Source organism: Amblyomma maculatum, chromosome 4 (assembly GCF_055883805.1).
Source record: "Amblyomma maculatum isolate TAMU_Amacu chromosome 4, ASM5588380v1, whole genome shotgun sequence".
NCBI lineage: Eukaryota > Metazoa > Arthropoda > Arachnida > Ixodida > Ixodidae > Amblyomma > Amblyomma maculatum.
The window spans coordinates 62,142,120-62,152,344 of record NC_139347.1 but is presented as its reverse complement, the minus strand read 5'-3'; the positions used below and the strand labels follow the sequence as shown (position 1 = coordinate 62,152,344).

The 10,225-nt window shown below is 50.4% G+C and overlaps 1 protein-coding gene across 1 annotated transcript in view; it reads left to right on the top strand.

Annotated features, from left to right (window-relative positions):
• Window positions 1-209: 209 nt before the first annotated feature.
• Window positions 210-10,225, top strand: part of cv-c (RhoGTPase activating protein) — a 451,349-nt gene continuing 441,333 nt past the window's right edge. The window contains exon 1 of the mRNA XM_084601697.1: window positions 210-570. The gene's annotated coding sequence lies outside the window, so the exon portion shown is untranslated. The remainder of the gene's footprint in view (window positions 571-10,225) is intronic.

Genomic DNA, 10,225 nt, shown 5'->3' with positions numbered 1-10,225 from the left:
TCTTCTTTGAAAAAGCGTTGCTCAACAACAAATTACCGCCGCAGATGACGACCGACCTCCTCAGCCCCTGTGCCGCCCAAGACGTGCAGCGGCAGCGGCGGCCGCTGCAACTTTACCCGCACACCCCCGAGCCGCTCCAGTCGGCTCGACCGGAAACGTGGGCTGTGTACTTTTTTGTTTCACTCTCGCCCCGCTTGGGGCGCCACCTGCAACACTTTCGCTGACGCCGCCGTGGCGAGCGGTTGTCGGACGGAGTTCGCAAGTTCGTGTGTCTCGGTGCTGTTTTGTGGTCGGTTCTGCGCGTTGTCATCTGAGTTCCGGGCCAACAAACCACTCGAAGCTGCTGGTGGAGAGCTTGCGGATCGGGCGTCGACGGATCGTGACGCGTCGCCTTCCGTGCCTCTCAAGTGAAGGGAGCGGCTGCTAACGCCGAGTGTTGTGTTTGCTGCTTCTTCCTCCTCAAAGAATTGGCCCTGGCTTTTTAGAAGCGGGCGGTGCTTGTGACGGCGGTGTCGATTCAGCTTCATGCGGATACGTATACCTCACCAACGTCGTCACCAACGTCACATGGTAAGTGGGAGTTCGGCGCGATCTTTTCGTGGCGCGTTCGCATACTCCACATGCCGGGCTCACCTGTTGCATCACTTTAAAAGGCAACCACCTCAGCCAGCCTCGCGCGCTTCATTTGCATGTTGTAGGCGCACGTGGCCGTAGGCGCGGTTCCAAAACATGTCTCGCCCCCTCGCGCAGTAAAGGATAAAAAGCGCGGGATGCTCCCCAGCGGCTGTGTGGGCGGTGTAGTTCCTGGCAAGTTGAGATAATGCCTCGTCTGTTCTTGTGTTTGCTGAGAATTGCCCCTTCGCGGGCGCAGCCTGTTTCAGCTTCGATCCCAGCTGCTTGGGAGAAGGGACCTCATGTTGATCTAGCTTCCCACTTGGATGACATTAATGAAATGCAGGTTAGATCAGGTTAACGATACACGGTGCAATACGGGCCTATTCTAAAAAAAGGTCGGTAGCACAGGGCCTAAAGGGCTTAGAATGACAAAGTTTTCGCTGAAGCGGGCGCACATGTGTTCAAAAGCTGAAAAGACCGTATGACGCCTGTGCTACTCGGTGGTTTTTTGATCGGACGCTTTTATGGTGGGGACATATCAACGATGGGAATGTTACGAGTTGTCAGGCCGTATGAGTCACTATATTATACCTCTAACAAGTTGGCATCGTGCAGAAGCGTGGTATTTTTCGATTTTTTTTCCCTCGGGATTGTTTGAATTCTTGATCATCGCATCCCGACACAACAGCAATTGATTTGGCGGTTTTCGTATAACATGCCGCTCGGTCTTGCCCATCGCGATGCCGGATGTCAGAGAGGAGCATGGAGCGACACATCGCGTGCGTGGTTCTCGCGTGGCCTTTCTAGAGAACGGCCTTTCACTTTATTCAAGGCAAAATGTCGCACGCTGGCTTTAGGGCATTTACAATCACGTTAGCATTTTGAAGCCGGAGGCGAGTACTAGCAGTGCCGCGGCATCCGGTCTCGGGCGCGGTTTTCTGCAGTAGTCGGTATTTCTTAGCTCGCTGCTTCCCGGGACCGTTAAAGCGCCCAATTATTACCGCTGATCGCGGCGCGCGCGTTGCTAGGGAATTAGAAATTGGCCTGTTTCCTTTACTCCTTGCGTAGCCGCCATACGCACGCCCTTTATATTGCTTTAGTTTATCTCCGTTTCTTTCTCTCTCCCTACTGACGGCGGCATTGGCAGTTCTAGAATTATATTTAGTGCCGGGCCCCACATCGCGATGTAATAACACCGTGAAAATTAGCCGCGTAGCCCGTTCTCTGGTAGCGGCTCTTTGCTGAAAGCCGACGCTCGTAACCTCTGCGGTAATTGCCATTTTGCCGTGAATGTCCTCGAGACGGGCGGTGGTGCGACATCAGCGACCGTTCATTCAATTACATAGATCGCTTCTCCTTGATTGACTTTGGCACTGACATGCGGTGGATTCCTGTGCTTTTGTCATGAGTGAGACACCTCACTTTCTGAGACACAAATTTGAAACAACATACGACTGTACGGTTACCTTCGCGCGACACTAGAAAAATACATTACCTCACTTTTTGGGTCGTGATTGTTTAGAGTAGTAGTGCAACCAGTCTTTCGGCTGGTTCCCCTATTTTGGGAGTAAATAAAGAGCTTATCATCATCGTGATTGTTTATTTAAGGCTTTCCTGCTGATGCCATGTTCGCAGCAGTATCGAACCAGTGGAAATAAAGGCGGTCAGAACTGAATGGCACACTAAATACGCTACTGAAGACTGGTTTATTCATGTTCAGATCCTTTTTTGTTCGGCTCTTACATCTTTCACAACCAACTTTCAGACTCTGGGCTTCCTACTGCACCCTTTTAGCACCTTTTACTAGTTACGAAGCACGGTTTCTTTAGCGCGTCATTATGCCCGCCGCGCAGTGTGAAGTCCCGGTACGCGCATCAGACGTGCTTTCGTAGTTTTTAAACATTTCGCGGCAGCTAAATGGCGCGCGCGGCTTATTAGCATAATGCAGCTCGCGAAGGTATCCCTAAAGAGTCTATAACCTTGTTTGCGGCACTTAAGCGCCGGCCGCCGCGCGGCATCGCCAACTGCTTGAACCCGTCTCGGTTGGGGTCACGGACATGTCGTCGCTTGGGTAAAAGGCGCCGACGAGGCCCGCTCGTTCGAGCGAGATCGGAGAGTCGCGAAGCCCTCGACACGACGCCGCCAGCGGTTTCGAACAGGGCGACGGCTTCTCAGTTCGGGCACTTAGCGTCACGGCGTTTTCTTTTTTCATTTTCAACCCATTTTTGCGACGGGAGCGAAATTTTTTTGCAGCCTCTCGTTGGTAAAACGGTGGTTAGATGGAGTAAGCGGTGAAGGAGGGGCGACGAGGTCTCCGTGAGTTCTTCCCCACGCTTGGAAGGTCCCACTGTGTGCGCCGTTCTCTCCTCTACCTCTGTATGCACTTCGTCACGAAACCGCGCGCGCGCGCGCACGCAGCTGCGATCCAACTGGTGCCTGTCATTGACGCTGAGTCTGCTCGCTGGCTCATTTTCCTTTTCTTTATCCTTTTCTTCTCTTTATTGCTCCGGCGCTGATAACAACGTGTCGCTTTTCCTGTACCCGCCGCTCCAGCTCGAAACGAGCGAATTGTGGCTTCTTCCTCACAGTTTTGCAACCGTCTTCGTTGCCTCCTCCTGCTTTACAGCTCAGTTCGCCAGCCTGCTCTTGGGGTAATCTTGCAATATTTTGGCAAAAAGAAAAACGAGATAAGAAAAGACAAGAACGCCGGTTCGTGTCTCGTCCCTGAGAGCCGCGAGAGTCTTCTGCGAACTCGCTCTCGTAGTATGTAGCGCCTTCGCGGTGCTCTTCTTCCTCTGTACGTATGCCATTGATGGCGTCGTTTCGAGCGCAGCGTTATATCGAGCGTGGCTCCACAAGTACACGGCGTATTAGTCCCTTGTAGCACGCCATTCAACGCGGCGAACGACCGACCCTCGTCGTCGGAGGCCGGTTGCGCGCGCTGGAATCGTTTGTGAACGAGCGGCGACGATCGTACGACCGGTGGCATTGAAACGCGCCTTGAATGCGAGCGTAGTGGTGCGGAGGAGGGACACATGCTGAGTGCCTTTCGGTACGAACGCGTTGGAACTTTCGTTGAAACGGGTCAAACGCGTGCTAAAAGAACAAGGCGTGATGGAACATAACCTTGTGGCCGAAAAGCCCGCGTGTATGCCTGTGCCGCCCGCTTTGCGAAGGCCGTAGTAGCTCATTTCAAGGATGGAACCGCTTTAAAAAGAAAATGCCTTTTGTTGGATTACGCTGTGTAAACGTTTCGCAGCTCGTGCGCTCCGCAAGCGGAGCAATCATCTTTGATTTCGATTGTGTTTTTCAATTTATTGTGCAATGGGGCAAATTTTCGTCTTACTTATCAAGAGCTTCAGCAACGACGGGAGCCAGAACAGGCGGGATTGGTAGGATATTGAGTTGGGTTGAGTCGGAAGGCGCGTTAGCCTGTTCATCATTACAACAAGCTGCTGCTAGTGGAGACATAAATCGTGCTCCAGAGAGGCACACCCATATCACCGGAATCGGGTCACATCACTGTTCATGGCGAAAGCTACTATTGCGGAGGTAGAATTCGTCGTTTTATATCGCGTGCGAGGCAAATTCATGTGCGCTTACATTTCTCGGGCTTTGAAAGCACGCATGGCTAGAAATTTCGACTTCCGTTCGTCACTGACCATCGCATAACCCGGGGATGAAGGGAAATGCCACCCAACCTTTCTGGCCCTTTGAGGAGACACCGGTACTGGACATGGATCTATAGATAGGTAATGCTACACTCAGTAGCAAGGATAAGGTGGATGTGTAATTTTCTCTCTCTCTCTGTCTCTCTTGTAAAGAAGCAACCATTTTTTTTTCTTCTCATTTTCATTCAGAACGGCGTAACCCAACGGTCTCTCCCTCTCGTTCTCCGTTTTAGACCTTATTCAGTGTTGATCTCGCTCTTTATGGGAAGGAGGCCAGAAAAACTGTTGTGTACCTTCATCCTTCCCGCTGCACATCAAGCAGTATGCGTAATCTGCGGCCCCAGCTAAGCAGAGCTTCCCAAGAAATGCTAGCAAATCGTACTTGGGTGCAGACTGTAACGCTATAACGATGAAGGCTCCGACGTTATGAGCGCAAAATCTCGACGAGCCTCTTGCATGTGACATGACGTCAGGAAACCACGTGACATGGTCGAGTTGGCAGGCGCTTTCAACAGCGTAGTAGCTCTCCTTTGAGGTGGGAGGTTGAGAAGATGGTAATCGAGCCCTGAGTCTTTGGATCCCGAGTCGGACACAAGGCCATGGAGGTGCGTTCGTATACAGCTTCGCTTAAAGGGCAACTCCGGGGGATTTTTGACATTCGCATATTCTAATAAAATTTTTACTGTAGATTCTCCTCTCCGTCCTGACGCATTCTACAAAATTTGGGCGCCGTACGATAATCCGTTCGCGCGCAACACGACTTTAAAATATGCTATTTTCATGGCTTAAGTTGAGACTATTTCTGCTGGCAACACTGAGTTTCTGACGTCACAAACAGTATACCGGCCAGCCTCTAATCCGCGGGCGCACAACTCCCCGTTTCCGATGGAAATAAAAGTTGTACAACCAACCAACCAACCAACCGGCGTTACTGTCCACTTCCCGCATGATTATGAAATTGCGAGGTTTATATTGAACTACCTCAGACATTTTATGCAATGCTTCATGATTTCCATACTTTATTTTCACCATCCAACGCACGTACGAGTGTTTCTCTAATACTGAGTGTGACGTCACCATTTCGTCACCTGGGACGTCGTTTCTGGCCATGAAAGCAGTTTCGGTTTCGGTTTGCTGTTTTTTCTTTTTAAAAATACTTCTAATTGGAATTTCGAAAAACGGTTTTTTTGTGTTCGAGTCAGGACGTGCCGAGGAATGTAATTCAACCAAAAACACAGAATGATGGAAAAACCACCGGAGTTAATGCTTTGTATTTACTTGTCGAGCGCTTATTCGCATATTAATGATTTTACGCTATTGAATTGTGCGAAACAACAGAGGCACATATTAGGGAAATAATCATTAGGCAATTAGAAATGCACTTTTACGAGAAAAACGGGAGCAAAAGGAGCGGCACTCTAGAGCCGTTATCACTGTCTCGTCATACTCTAAAATGCGGTGCTTAAATGTCCCACAAAATTGGTTTTCGTTCGGGATCTCCCGTCATTCTATGCCGTCCCTTCGAGCCTCATCTAGTAAATTGTACTTTCTTATAGCCGCGGGTGGTGGTAAGGAAATAAATTATGAGAAGGTGTTCATAAGCGCAATCCCCAATGTTTCTTTCTCTGGACATCCGCGCAACGGCTGATCTGCGCAGGTACACCACACGTCTCGGAGACTAAGGATCAAAGTGCGACGAGGAGTGCCCCCTGTTAAACATTCTGCTGTCCTCTGTATTTTGCATCCCCGCTTGTACCCCGCCATTTCCTTTCGTATTTTCCGATAAGTCTATTTGGATCAATCTCAGCTACCCAACGACTTCTTCATTGCTGCTCTATGTCAGTGAGTACGTGCGAGATGATAGAGAGACAGCTTTAGAGGTATACTGATTAAGTGAGTAGCAAATTGAATGTACGCGAAAGGGGGATCCGCAGCAGGAGTGGGCAAAAAGGAGCCGTGAACGCTGCCGCATCATACCTTTATCGAGGGGCTTAAGTATCCCTCCAGTTTATTTTAGAGCTACTTAAGTATTCCTACAGTTTATTTTATAGCTACTTTGAATTAACAACGTGTTTAATGTAGTGCTAAAAGGCTGTTTCTCTGATGTTCTCACGATAATACGTACTCTGCTTGACAGGTAGGGTACAGCGTGGCATCTTAGTTACTCTCTTCCCTCGGGGACGGTGTGAAATTTTTGTGTGGCAGAGCTCTGATTTGTCGTCCATTGGGCGGTGTATTTCTACTCTTCCATCACAGTAAGCGGGTACAACTAAGTAATACTTGTAGCTTGGATCGTTGGTGCATGTTCAGGAAAGATACAGGAGCGCAAAGCCTGGTCACAAGGACGAAGTGAGGGTAAGGGACAGCACTGAGCCGTCCTATAACATAATTCATGTACATACTTCTCGCTCCTGTATCTTTCTTGAAGTGGCTCTGAGAAGGGTATGTCGAGACCTCGCGTGGTAACTGTACCGATAAATTTCAGTCGATGAAGCCAATGTAGCGTCGTGAAGGCGCCACTGCCTCCGTGATGGAACCTCCGGTGACAGACGGGGGCGGACCTCGCGGGTCTCTGCGCTCGAGCGGCACAGCTGACCGGACCGGTAGCACGGGCAGCCGCAGCAGCTGACCGGATGTTCTTGGCCGGTGCCTTCATGTCGCGGTTAGTTTGTGGCCGACACCGGCTCGCCTGCCTGTTTGCTGTGGGCAAGGGTCGGCAGGCTACTCGGAGGCGGGGAGGGTGGTAGTCCGGTCGTCGGCGGCGAACGATATGGACCGCGCACTTCTGCTGCGGTAACACCGGTGCTTTCGCGGAGGCTCCCTCGCTCGGCTGTGTTGTTGTTGATCTGGGTGTTTCATTCCCGGTCCTTGATCGGGCGGTACTTCGCACCCCCCACTCGCTTCGTGGGCCGGCGGTCCTCATCAGGGCCGAACTCGTTTGTCCCGTTTTCCGGATTAAAGAGAAGAGGGCGTGATTGTGCTGCCTTTGGTTTGCGGCTGCCTGCAAAGCGTGGAGCTCACCTCGTGCGGTTCATTCATGATGCTTTTTCTCTTTTTTTTTTTTTTGTCTGTTTCTAACCGACGCAGCGCAGAGTCTGCGCTCACCGCCTGACCCTTGGTAGAGAATGAGGGGGCTGCGTTTCTCCCTTGCTGTTTGATCTGCTTCCGCTTGGCTTTGGTACGTGCAGCCGAACGCACGGGAAGCCGCCGCACCACGGTCCTAAGCATTTCTAGGACCCGCGGGCCGCACTGACATGAGCAGCCGTTCTTAACTTGTGCCTTTCCTTCTGCCCCAGAAAAAAAAATCGCTCAGTCTTGTCGGGAGGCGAGAGTTGGAATTCGTAATCGCAAAACAACCACGGCCGTGAAAACAACCGATAAGCACTGCAAATGCGATTGCCCTTGCTACTCGTGGTCGTCTTTGTTGCACCTTCCTGTACTCGCTGGAAGCGTTACCAGTAAGCATCGAAGTCGTTCCTGTATCGCTTTTTTTTATTTATTTATTTTTTTTTTAGCAGACGATCGCGGGCCATTATGCCAGAATTTAGTTGCAAGATGCAGAGATCACCTGGGAAAACGATACAGAGCGCCTGTGACTTTCGTTCACTGTGGGATGCATGACTGCCTAAAGAGCTCACGGCAGCTAAGATGGCCTTGCAGCTAGGAGGATCGGTAGTTAAGTCTAATGAGGTCATGCTGATATAAAAAAAAAGAAAAAAAAGAAACGGTAGCAGCATACACAGGCAGCCTCGATAGAATGTATGCAAGCTTTGCTGCGCTACCTGTGTGGGTGCATTTTTACAACACCCAGCGTTTCGCGGGTACGAATGCGCTTTATCTTTTTGCAGCGTGAGCCGTTGTAGCGTAGTATTGAACCTCATTGATAGCATTGGTTAAACGGCCAAGCAGAGTGGCGACCCCCATTTGAGAGTGACTTGCTCATCCCAACTCGCGAGTAGGGCTTGAGTCTTTTTGTCAGGCCTGGCGATTAAATCGTTCTATGCTTCGTGTGAGGAAGCTGGTAAGAGTTCTAAATTTCGGGTGTGTTTGCCGTTATACATACGGAACCCAGCCTGAACAGTCGCATGGGTGAGGTCCGTCCAAGGTAGCGCCGATCGAAGCAGCCGAGAGAATGACCGAATGGAGCGCGAGGAGAGGGCCGGTGAGGGGATACCGGGGAGGAGATATGGAAGGCTGTCGGGGCCGAGATAAAAACAAATAAAAGCGATGATTTGGAGGAAAAAATAGGAGACATGCAAGAGAACAGCAGTGAGCAAGATTCCAAGGGGAGAAAATTAAAAGGCAGTGTTGCGAAGAGAAATAGAAAGCAGATAAAGAATTGGGGTGGCACTTAAGCTCCGCATTGAGAGTATGACGCGAGAGCGTCACATCTTTACTAAGTTGCTAGTCTTGTTTTCACTTCTATTTTTTTATTTGCCACAAAGACACACTGGGCCATTAACCAAGTTATGTTGCGAGCTTGTTATCAATTTATCTGACGTTTTAATGACTTTCAATTCAGTGTGACGTCACCACCCACTAGACCAATCGGGATTTACTCTACACACCAACTACGCGGCGCCGAGTTCACCACTGAACGAGCCCGTTAATACTATCGCATCAAGCAATTCGAATCAAGCTGTTGGATTATCTAGCTGTCGCAGCTCTCATTCGGCGCCTCGAATCCCATCGGCTTAGTCGCAAGGAATTTATTTAGTGACTCTTCGTCGGGGAGTTCCGTACTTCCGTAGTGGATATACTGTCGCTGAACGTTGCGCATTTACTTCTCGTCATTATCTCGTGTGGCGCACTTTCTGCTGTGAGTCGTCACTCTGCCTTTACGCGTAACCAGGGGGCAGTAGTGCCGTATCGAAACTAAAGCCTCAAAATGCATTTTTCTCGCTCAGCTATCGCGGGTACATTTTCGAAATTAGTCTCTCGTCCTATCTGCCCGCCGCTTTGTGAGGAAAACTTTTCATTGTCGGCGGCAACTGTACACCTACCTGTCCGTGCTGCACAACTCTCAGGGAAACAGTGCCGAGCGGTCGCCTTTCCGCATTGGATCCTCCTAACTTCCCCGTCGCCAGTACAGAATGACGGAAGGGAAAAAAAAAAAAAATCAGTACGTGCATAACAAAGAAAAGTTATGGACTGGGATAATTTCGCTTTATTTATTCGCCGTTTGCTTTATTAATTACTTCGCCATTAATTTTCTGCCAGGGCGGATCCTATGAAGCTGGCGTCATGACAGCCGCGGGAAGCAAGCCGAACGATGTGTACTGCTGTAGTACTGCGTCGAACCGCGACGCCACCCTTCATGTCTCTGCAGCTGCCGCCGCCTTTGACGGGGTGGTGGTGGTTCTGCCTGGTTGCTTGTTGCTCGCGCTGGCGCCCTGATTGGCGGAGCGTGCAAAAGAAGAAAGGGTCAACGGAAGCGGCCGCCACGCGTCGCTGCTCGCAGTATACTCTGAAAGGGATTTTTGTTCTCAACCCTGAAAAAGAACAAAGACGCGCAGCGTCAGCAAGGAGGAGAGAAGGTTAATGGAAAGGACGAGAGGTGTGATTCATTCAGCATGCACAGTCGGGCGTGGAACATGGTCACCGGCGCCCGCAGAGACCTCGATCTGCGTTCCATTAAATGCCTGTCACTCTTGCCATAACATACTGGACGTACTGCATAGTGCACGTTTGTCACTTGATATATGGAAGACCGCGCCTCTACCGTTTTCTTTTCGTTCATTTGAGGACCAGCACGTGAGGCAATACACTTAGGAAAACTCCCAAGTCGGGCTCAGCGCTGACGCGTGTTTGCGGAAATGGTAGGGTCGCTGGTTTGCAATGTCGAGAGAGATATACCGTCGAACTGCTTTTCCGATGTGCATTGTCCTGCCCCACGTTGGAGCATCTCGCACTGTTGCCCTAATGCGTTGTTAGCATGA